The sequence below is a fragment of the Pinus tabuliformis genome, chromosome 8, assembly GCF_031772625.1.
Source record: "Pinus tabuliformis cultivar Carrire ecotype Pingquan chromosome 8, CPIR1, whole genome shotgun sequence".
NCBI lineage: Eukaryota > Viridiplantae > Streptophyta > Pinopsida > Pinales > Pinaceae > Pinus > Pinus tabuliformis.
Window position 1 is genome coordinate 535,694,544 of NC_142294.1, and position 11,170 is coordinate 535,705,713.

Consider the following 11,170-nt stretch of genomic DNA (forward strand, 5'->3'; position numbering starts at 1 on the left):
ATTATAAATTATATTATTAATAAAATTTAAAAAGTTAATCTAAACCTCAATCGGGGTGCATGTTGGTGGATGAAAGTTCCTATGGGCAGTAATGAAGAGTACGGGTGATTTATGTACCATCACCCCCCCAACAAGCTCAAAGCGATGGGTGTGGTGGACCTTGGCATGAGTACATGAAAGGGTAATGGGAAAGGTGGTAGAGATGGCAAGGGAGAGGTGGGATGTATAGCAATTAAGGTGAGACAGGCATGTAATAATTGTAATTTGGCTTGTGGAGTAAGGAGCTGGAACAACAGAAAGGAAAGGCGATGACAAAAACAACATCAACCTTTGAGTGGAAACAGGTATGTATCTTAGATATTCGCCTTTGTAATGTCAGCCTGGTTTGATTTTTTCTGGGGGGAGAGGCAGATACTTGGGAAGGGTAATTGGGGGAAATGCAAGGGGAAATGGAGGAGGCATCGAGATACAGTAGTTTGGCTATGCATCTTTGTTTTAAGCCTGTCGGGATTTGACCTTGCATGTGGTTGTGTGGACCTTGCTTTGGGTGGTAATGGGAACTCGGGCTTCGCATATTATTGGTTGAGTGGGGCTGGTTGTTGGGGTTAGGTAGGCAACATCTCGGCATCAGAGGTTGAGGGTAGAAAAGGGCAGCTAATATGTTGGGTAGGAGGATGGACTAGTGGTTGTAACCATGGCAATCTATAGGGAACTAGGAGTAATTACCACGCTAAGGGACTAGCTAGGATCCTTATGGGGGAGGTCGGGCATGAAAAAGGCAGAGGAATTTCCTTGGCTTACTGGGTAGAGGGGAATGGGAAGGCACACCGCAGAAGAAAACTGGTCGAGCTAAGGTTAATCTCATTTGCATGGCGTTGGTAGGGGTTTGTCAATCACACTAATTATTTGAGGAAACTGGGAGGGAGGAGTGAAAATTTAGAAGGGATACAAAGTTCGGCCCTGTCTCAAGACTGGCTCTCTGCCCATCCTGCCCCTGGTACTACTAGCAAATGGGAAAAGACAATGAATGGGGAGAATGACGATATTGAAAATTCTAGTCAGGAAAGTAACCAAGGATATAATATGTCACGGTGCTTAAGGTTAACAACTCTTTCCTGTGAACATGTATCGAACCATGTTGATATGGATCAGCCAGCGAGAGGACGAGGATGTGGAAGATGGGGCCAGGAGCCTAGAAAGGCTGAGGACCCGAGCACATAAGAACCCCACACAGGAAGGAAATCGGTGGTGCATCTTATCAGTGAAGCAGCTGTGGCTACTGAGAGGGAATGGATGAAGGAATTCAAAATTTTCTAGAAGAATGGGAAGAAGAAATAAAGCAGGGTAGTGAGACAAAGGAGGAGATGGAGAATTAAAAGACACTAGTCCTGGACCCTGGGAATACCAGAGGAAGGATAACCCAATTCAAGCAGACATTATACCTCTACTAGCTAATGAAAAGCCTATTGGGTAAGGCCATGGAACAGATCTTAGTGGGGATGGTGGTCTTTCTCCAAGGGATGTCGAGTTACAAATAGGGTCTGCAGAGAATTTAGTTTCAACTCCATAAGCAACACATTAGACTGGACAGAATTGAAAGGCACATTCCATGTATCCTGGAATTGTCTAAGATGCCTAGAGAAACTTTCACGGATCCGACACCTGTGGAATCAGCATCGGAGGAGCAGAAGGTCTATTGAGTTTACCATGTTTATTTTTGTTATATATGCAGTTAGCATTTACTTTTAGTCATGCATGTCTAAGGATAGATAGATATATAGAGTTTGGTCATGAAACAAAGACATATATAGCTTGGCTAGAAAGATTGAAACTTTATTGTTTTTGGATGGCTTACAACGAGGATAGGTGGCCAACAGACTTGGTTTCCCATTGGGAAAGTTGAGGCCACCTAGCCAACCTATGTGGTGTAAATTTTTCAATTATAAATAGAAAATGAAAGGTCCTGCCAAGCTTAACAAAAAAAATAAATTAAAAAAATAAATCTACCTAGAGAATACTTTAACAGTAATAAAACAAGAATTGTTAATCCTCCCTATATATAATTGTTAATCCTCCCCAGATACTAAGATATTTTGTCAACCAAAAATCCAAAGGCATTTTCTCCATCATTTTATTCTTTCGAGGAGGGGGAAGAGTGTTCCCTAAATAGTTGGATCCATGAATCAAGGCTACAATAAAAAGTGGGCCTCTCTTTAGAGGCTTTGGAATGGATTGAGCCACTGGTATAGTTGAGAACCATGCAATATTACACAACTAAACAATGTTTTGTGTTCATCCTTAGTGGGCATATTGTCTTAGGATACTATAATTGCATCATATTTTCAATATATTTCTTTTCTATTTTCAATAGTTTCTAAGCATCTTAAAAGATTGGTGTAGGATTTACTACATACATGATATCATCATAACCTATTAACTATTTAGGCTATGCTATAAGAAACCTCGAATAATAATAGGAAACTCTTGAGTACACAACACACCTTAAAAATTTTCAATTTTTGGGTACTACTTTTCTTTCAACGCATTATTGTTATCTTATAGTTTAAGGAATTTATCCTTCTATAGACTTCAAAATTAGGATACTATAATTGCATCATATTTTCAATATATTTATTTTCCATTTTCAATAGTTTCTAAGCATCTTAAAAGATTGATTTAGGATTTACTACATACATGATATCATCATAACCTATTGACTATTTAGGCTATGCTACAAGAAACCTCGAATAATAATAGGAAACTCTTGAGTACACAACACACCTTAAAATTTTTCAATTTTTGGGTACTACTTTTCTTTCAATGCATTATTGTTATCTTATAGTTTAAGGAATTTATCCTTCTATAGACTTCACATGTTTCCTTTAACTATTGATGTGATGCTTCATCTTAGTAGGGAAACCAAAACAAATATTAGATGAAGAAGACCATTAAAGTCCCACATTCCAAGAGAAAAGAAGAAAAAAATCAAATATAAAAATAAAAGCTTAAAAAATCAAATTATTACGCTAGTTGTTAATAAACCTACTAGAGGTTCAAGAAAAAGTAGTGAAGTGTTAGTTTTCTTTAGGTGGTTTTCATAGGTTAGCCAAAATGTACCCATAATCTAGTCTTCTTGTGAGGCCGATAAGTCATTGGGGGTGTGTAGAAAAGTGTAACATAACAAGTTTTCTTTGAGCATCAATACTCATAGGTTGGTGTTTTCATTGGGTGTTGATAAATTTTTGTTTGACCAAAGATTTTATATGCCACTGTTGTTTTTTATGAAGTTCAAGATTCCTATTGACTCTTAATAACCTTCTAGAGTTCAAGGTTCCACACAACTCCTAAAAACATTTTGAAGGTCCAATCATTGTTTTGAGCCTTGATGGCTTTTAGAAGATTTGGGAATTTTTCAAGTGATGATAAAATCTTTCGTCCTTATTCCATATTACATTACCTCACTTGAAAAAATTGGATCTTTTTGGATTAGAATTTAAGTGCATTACATTACATTGTTTCTTTAGTAAAAATTCCAAATAAATAAATGTTTCTTCACTATAATGCGGTTAGTTGCTTACTTTGCGGAAATAAATGAAGAGAACTTTATTCTTATTAGCTTCCTAATGATCCATCAAGGATTTTGAGACAGGTGGGATTAAAATATATCTCACACAGTTACAACAAAAAATATTCAACAATGATAATGTTCTTTTTTCTTGTAATTTATTACGATTCTTCGTTTAGGTGTATTGCATGCTTTCAACTAAAGAGTTTACTAATGAAAATATTATCCTCTCTTCATTGTCCCCTATAATTATTTAAGACTTTGGGGTTAGTTTATTGTACCGAGAGAGCCATGTGTTATACATGGTGGAGGTTGGGTTCATTGAATCTAGCGTCCATTGAATATGGACATTAGCAAAGACTCTTGTAAACCAAGTTTAATATCAATGTCAGGTTGCATTTGTTGACGTTGAGGTGTTGTACTGAGTGAGGTTAAAGGATTTAAACACTTTTTGTCTCTATAGGTGAATTGAAGGTACATTGCACTGAATATGAATATTTACACGTATCCATTTAAACCTTCTCTAATATGTATATTTGGGTTTTGAATCTCGACTGTGTATTTTGACAACATAGAAATGGTTCATGTATGAAACCTGAATATGCATACTTGGGCTTCACAATCTCGATGTTTTTATCAAGCCCATATTTAGATGGGTTAAATGATATGCATCTTGTTGCATTTGGAATTGTTGTTGTTGCTTCATTATATTGCATTGCATTGTTTATTGCTATTTTGGTAACTCATACCTCTTTCGATGCAGAGAAAATTCCAAACCAATAGTGAAATCTCCAGAGGGAAAACATATCACTATTGAAGGATGTCACTCAGAGACAAAAGTGATATAGAGACAATGTATTTATAAACAAGAGACAGTTGGAATTTAGATAGAGCTATGGGAAAAGAAACATTCTAGTTGTAAGGTGGAGTTAGAGTTCCATGAGTAGTATTTCATTGAACATAATTCTCCACCCCTTATTATGGAGGAGTTAGAACCGAAAAATTTCCTACTACCTCATCAATTGAAGAAGGCTCACATGAGAAAATCTAATGGTACTCCTCAATGTGATTTTCATTTGACACTCTTCTCTTTTTTTTCTAGCAATCTCTTTACTGCTTCCCTTAAATTCAATTACTCGAAAGAACTAGACAAAAGACACTTACCTATTTCAATTAGTTGAAAAAAAAGTGTCTTTCTGATGGGTTTTTTGGAGAGGAATCTATTATTTAAAATATGAAGAAAATAATTCATTTTAAAACCAAAATGTACTATCACCAAGGAAGGGAGTTCTTACATTTAAAAGTTTCTACCATTCTTCTCACTAGAAAATTTGATTATTTCTTTTTATTGATGGGAAAATAAATGATCTTTGAAAGGCACTAAGGTCTTGAATTATGATCCTTAAACAAGTGACTAGATTCCCTTACTACGAGAATTTTTTTTTTCTTACTTTTGATTCTTGATGATGTTTGTTATTATGACTGGGGTGCAAAGTTCCAAAGCAATGGAATATTGGTCGTTCAAAGAAGAATTATGGCAAGATGATTGTAGATAATTTACTAATATAAATTTATCTGAACATAGATTTATTAAGCATCCCCAAGGGTTAAAAAAGGCCCAAATGTCCCTTATCCATAAAAATTGACGATTAATATAACTCTTTTCTCTATATTCAAATGACAGGTGAAGATGGATAACGTAAATATTATAATTATATACCATACTTAAGCTTCTTAGTAGTCTGTGACTTTGCTTTATGCCATTAAAGCATTTTGGTCATAAAGTGGAGTCAAAGTTCCATGAGTAGTATCAGAGGAATTCAACATTGGGAATGTGATAGAAGGAAGTCATTTCCTGGAAGGGTGAAGTCTACCCAACCTAGTCATAAAAACCAAGTGCATCCTTCATGTAGAAAAAAATAAGCATGCAAATTTCCTCATATAGAGGTCCTGAGTACTTTGCCCAACTACCTCATCCATTATGAAAAAGTGCATCTTACATGAAATCAATAACAAAGAAGTTGTTGCATAGCAGTCACCAAGATGGATATTTTGATTTGAGGTCTAGTAGTTCACTAAACATAATTCTCCACCCCTTATTCTAGAGGATTTGGAGCCGAGAAAGTTCCTACTACCTCATAAGTTGAAGAAGGCCCACATTAGAAAATCTGAAGAGATTCCTCAATGTGATAGTCATTTGACATTCACTTGCTCTACTCTTTTTTGTCTAGCAATCTCTTTCCCTGTTCCCTTAATTTCAATAACTCATAAATCACTAGACAAAAGACACTTTCCTATTTTAATGAGTTGAATGAAAAGGGTCTTTCTAAAGGGTTTGTTAGAGAGTAATTTGTTATTTAAAATATCACGAAAAGATGTTTTTTTGAAAACTAAAATGTACTATCACTAGGGAAGTGACTTCTTACATTTAAAATTTTCTACCATTCTTCCCAGTAGCAAATTTGATTGTTACTCTTTGTTATATGGGAAAATAAACTATTTTTTGTTTTTTCTTAGAAAAACGCCATTAAAGAAACAAAATTGCATAAAAATTGTACTTCTTTCATTTATGCTACCACATTACAAGGTTTCCTTTGCAACATATGGTGCAATTGGTAGTTATGAAATTTTAAATTGGTTTGGTTTTATGTATTTGAAAATGTATTGACACTAAATATATATATAAATAATTCAACTTATCACATATAAATTTAAAACAAATAGTGATGTTATAGAGAGTAGTGCGTTTAAATAGTTGTAGAGTATAGTGTGCTTTATTTAAATAGTCCTTTTCCAAAAACAACAAGAATGTTCCATAATTATAAAATAAGAATCATTATTATAATTTTTTTCAATCACCATAACAAGAATATTATATTAAATATTAATATTATGTTTTTTAAATGGATTTTATATTAAATATTAATATTATGTTTTTTAAATGGATTTTATATTAAATATTAATATTACATTTTTTAAATGCATTTTATATTAAATATTAATATTATGTTTTTTAAATGGATTTGATGTATAGAGAGGATATTTAAATTTCAATTTCAATTTTCAAATATAAAATAACTATTATGTATTTTTTATTTGTGATGTTTTGTTAAATATATTTTAAATTTTTTTTTGAGTATGAATAATTAATTAATTTATTTAAAAGTTAAAATATTAGATTTATAGTATAAAATATAATATTGAAAATGAATTTTATAATAAAAATAAATTGATAGTATATATATATATATATATATGAAATTTGATGCTATGATATAATATAATAACAAAAAAAATTAAAGCTCAAAACCTTAATATTAAACATAGAGTCTGCAAAAAGAATGTAAAATAGCTAAATTAATATGTGAACTTTTTAGAGTTATAACTCTCCCATACAAACTCTCTATTAAATGTTTATCATGGTTTTTAGATTTGTAGATATATCACATGTGTGGCCACCCTAAACAATGATTTTTTAAAAAATATTAAAAAATACATACAAATTTCATTGGAATTTCAGGACCTATAATATTGTTGTAATGCTAACAACATTTGAACCGTGGTAAATTAAAATAGATATAATAATAAATATTATATTTATAAATTTCAATTATTATTAATTAAGTTTATTTGACATATCATTAATTATAATAATAATAATAAATTGATCACAAACTAAAATAAAAATAAAATTATTTTATATATTTCACTTATATTTATTAATAATAAAAAAATATTTATTGGTTAATTATAAATAATTTATTAATAACAAAAAAAAATTAATTATAAATAATTTGTTTCGGGGTTTAATTAAGTAATTTTATTTTATATTAAGAGATAAAGTATGTGTGTGTGTTTCCTTTATTGTCTTTAAAAATATTTTAATACCAATTTTTTATTATATATACCAATTTTAAATTATATATATAGCCTTAGAGTTTAGTTTAATTAGTGGAGTCCCCATCGTTAAAACACCTTTTCTAGTGAGAGGTTAATAATTTAGTTTCTCAAAACCCTAGGTGTCATGCCCCTACACTAGCGGTACTCTTCCAACTCCACTATAGGAGGTGCGGCACCACTAACCACTTTCTTTTCACCAATACTTGCGATCATAGACTACACCTACTTTCTATACTTGGTTTATTTTCTTCTTTTACCAAGTACTTTCTTTCATTATAAAACAACAGTTAAACATTCATTAGCATTAACATAAATGCACAACAGTATAACTGGGAGGGGAAATTCCCTGTAATGAGCTTGCCCACAATAATAATATATATGTATGTTACAATCTTGAAGAAACCCCAAATTTACACTTAGAATATTTTTACATTCACCGGCACAACTCGGTTAGCCTAGCTCATCGGCACACCCACACGGTTGTCCAAAGGACTCTACCCAACTTTTCGTTTGCCTCCGCACATTCACCCGAATGTGTTCTGTTCAACTCGTCCAACTCGTTAAACTCATCGAGCGCTCCCACTGAATGCCCAACTCGCCAAATCTTCACCAGTGAGTCGTTCACTATGCACCCGTTCAAGACTCCGGACGAACCCCCGTTCACCAACTTGTGTCGTTCGGGTGAGCGCCCTGCCACGCCCTTGAACGACCTTCCGAATGGTTCTCCGAATGACCTCAAATGACCTTCTGCACGACCTCTGAATGACCTCTAAATAACCTCTGAACGACCTCTGAACGATCCTCTGAATGACCTCCGAACGACCCTCTGAATGACTTCCTGCACGTTCATTCAGCCTTACACGACCGTTTGTTCAGCCCTACACGACCTTTCATTCAGCCCTACATGACCATTCATTCAGCCCTCCGAATGACTTCCTAAATGACCTGTTCAGAATCTCATGTGCGCCTGCCCATGCGCCCTGGCTCACCCTGCGGTGCCCTCGACCTACACCTTAGCTCACACCTCTATTTTTGGCGTGAGTGATTCGGCCTACCAACCTCTTGCACTACGCCTTCTTCTTCAGTTCACCAACACTTCGCACTTCCTACTTCACGTTGAAGACTTATGCGTTGTTGATTTCTTGCCTTAGCTCCACGCCAAGTTTCTAACATATGTATGGTTTGCCATCCTTGAACCGTCATGTCCTTATGCTGGCCAACCACCACATAACTCCTTTCGAATGAGTTGGCTCACCCCTCGACCGACCTAACTCTTTACCTTTCGCACGTCAGTTAGTTGGTTAGGTGCCCCCACCTGGGACCACCTCACACTATAAACCAACCAACTTCCATATTTAGTCACATTTTCTCCCATCGCGCTTCTTCTCCCATCTCGTCCCCTCCGCGCGCTCTTGCCTGCAACTCGTGGACGGAACATTCTCCCCCACTTGAAGTCATTGTCGTCCTCTACAATCTCCCACCTCAACAACCATTTGTCACCAAGATACCCATACCAAGGCATATAATCCATCGGTATGTCATACATCAGAAAATCTTCTCAATCCATGATCATCAACCACATTCGCTGCAATCTCCACATGCTGCTCCTACTATGGAATGTTGGCCCCTCCATCTCAAGCTACATGCTTACTGCAACATATCGTGTCGACCTCGTCATGTACCATCATCGTGTGAACTGCTGTCATGATACTCCAACATAATGCCAACACATCTTCCATACACTGCTCGAGCCCCATGATTTGAACTAGTCGAGTAGCTAATCCAACTGTCATGCTTAAACCATGAGAATGCACATTCTCATGTCATCATCAGTCGTTTCTCAAACTCCTGTCACAACATCAACTCAATCAAGAATCCATCTCCATCCAAGTAAGCCATGCCCAGGTCCATGAAGTAGTCCTCATCTCATCTGCAACATGCTGTCCATGATGTTTGGTATCAATGTGCTGCATGAAATCAGTCGCATCTATCCAACATCAACATCCATATGTGTAGAATCCATCTCCTCAAAATGAAGAGATCTTCTCATCAAACCTGACCCTCGATGTGTCACATACAAGTTCATGGAGCAACCTCCATATATGAGATGTGCCATCCCTCACGTCTACCATAGAAACAAGTATACACCTATCTCATCTCCCATTTGCTGCCCATGACCATAGATCAATAAGCTCCCATGTGTCAAAAGTGGTTAAGTCTCAGCTCAACCCATGCCCAAGTGTTGCCACCAAGGCATCATCATCATTGCAACTCTATCACTCCAAAGTGTCTCATATTGATCCTCCTCATCAAGTCACTCTTTCAAGCACATCCATACATGTACCCAAAATTATGCACCCCATCCTGCATCATAGTCCCTGACCTCATCTCCTCAATCCATCAGATTCTCTAAGTCCACCATAATATGAAGTCCCCAAAAGACAACCACATGTCATCATGAGCTCCATGAGTCATCTCCAACCAACATCCCAACAAGCATACATGTCTCGGCCCAGAGGTCTCTGCAAGATGCGTCAGCTCTCCATGTAGTAGGAATGCTCCATAGTCTGCTCACAATTCCAACCAAGTCCATGGCCTTGTTATACAAGAGTGCAAAACATCTCCATCGGCTCATAAATAAAAAATATCTGTGTCACATCAGCAAATCCACCTGCACAACATCCTTGCCTTGGCAGTCCTCATTGGATGTCCATAAGTGACACCTCTACAAGTGCTTCTACATTATATCCCTGCATAAGACTACCATGCTCCATCTCTCCAACCTAATGTCCATGACTCAAGTTGCCCAAGTTGTTTAACTAGGTAGACCCATCACAACAATCGGTCATCCTCATCCAAGTCTGCAATCCTGCTCTAGTGAACTCGGCCACCGAACCATATTATCAACATATGAGTCTCTTCGACCATGGCTCCCCCACTGAAGGTTCCACCAAGAATTCCTCTTGGTCTCGGCCATGATAAGTCCACCCAAGTATCACCATACTCAAGTGTGTGCCCTCCTCTAATCTGTCCATGAGTCATGCCGGGCACTTAGCCAATTCTTCCATGTGGCTAAAGCGTGACCCATTTCTCCGCAATGATCATCATGTTCCTACCTTGTCACGGGTTTCTGTACCTTCTACCATAAGGTCACAAACAACCCCAACAAGCCCTACAACATTCAATGACCCTTGCTTCTCCATACAAGGTCTCATCATAGACATCCATGGTAAGATCCTCCCTTGCATCGACAAACTGATTTTGCTCTTCCCTAAATACAGTTCATCTACCAAAAGTCTTACTAAAACACAAGTATCAATAATACTTACTTCATCATGAGGCTTCTCCATGTGATTTTCCTCATTCAACAATGTCTGCAAACTACACGATCTTGGCCCAACTTGAACAATTTCAAGTTCATCCTCCATCATTGTCATATCTGCAACATCCTCAAATATCATGGCTTCCTCTTCTTCGTCATCGCAATCTGCAGCTACATCTTGCTCCATTGCCCAACCAAGTCGAATAAGTTCGTATTCAACATTCGTTTCCAAGGCTTCAAGTTTATCTCGAATCTGCGGGTTCCCTTCTTTCATTCACTTCAACCTGTATAAGGTCAGCAAGAGCTTCCCTTCACATTTTTCCAAACCTACCATGTCTTGTCATTCAACTTGGCCCAAGCAAGATGCTTCACCCTTGCTAAAC

General features: G+C 36.3%; 1 pseudogene; it reads right to left on the bottom strand.

Annotated features, from left to right (window-relative positions):
• Positions 1-10,893, bottom strand: part of LOC149236516 (arogenate dehydratase 3 pseudogene) — a 93,610-nt pseudogene extending 82,717 nt beyond the window's left edge.
• Positions 10,894-11,170: the final 277 nt, after the last annotated feature.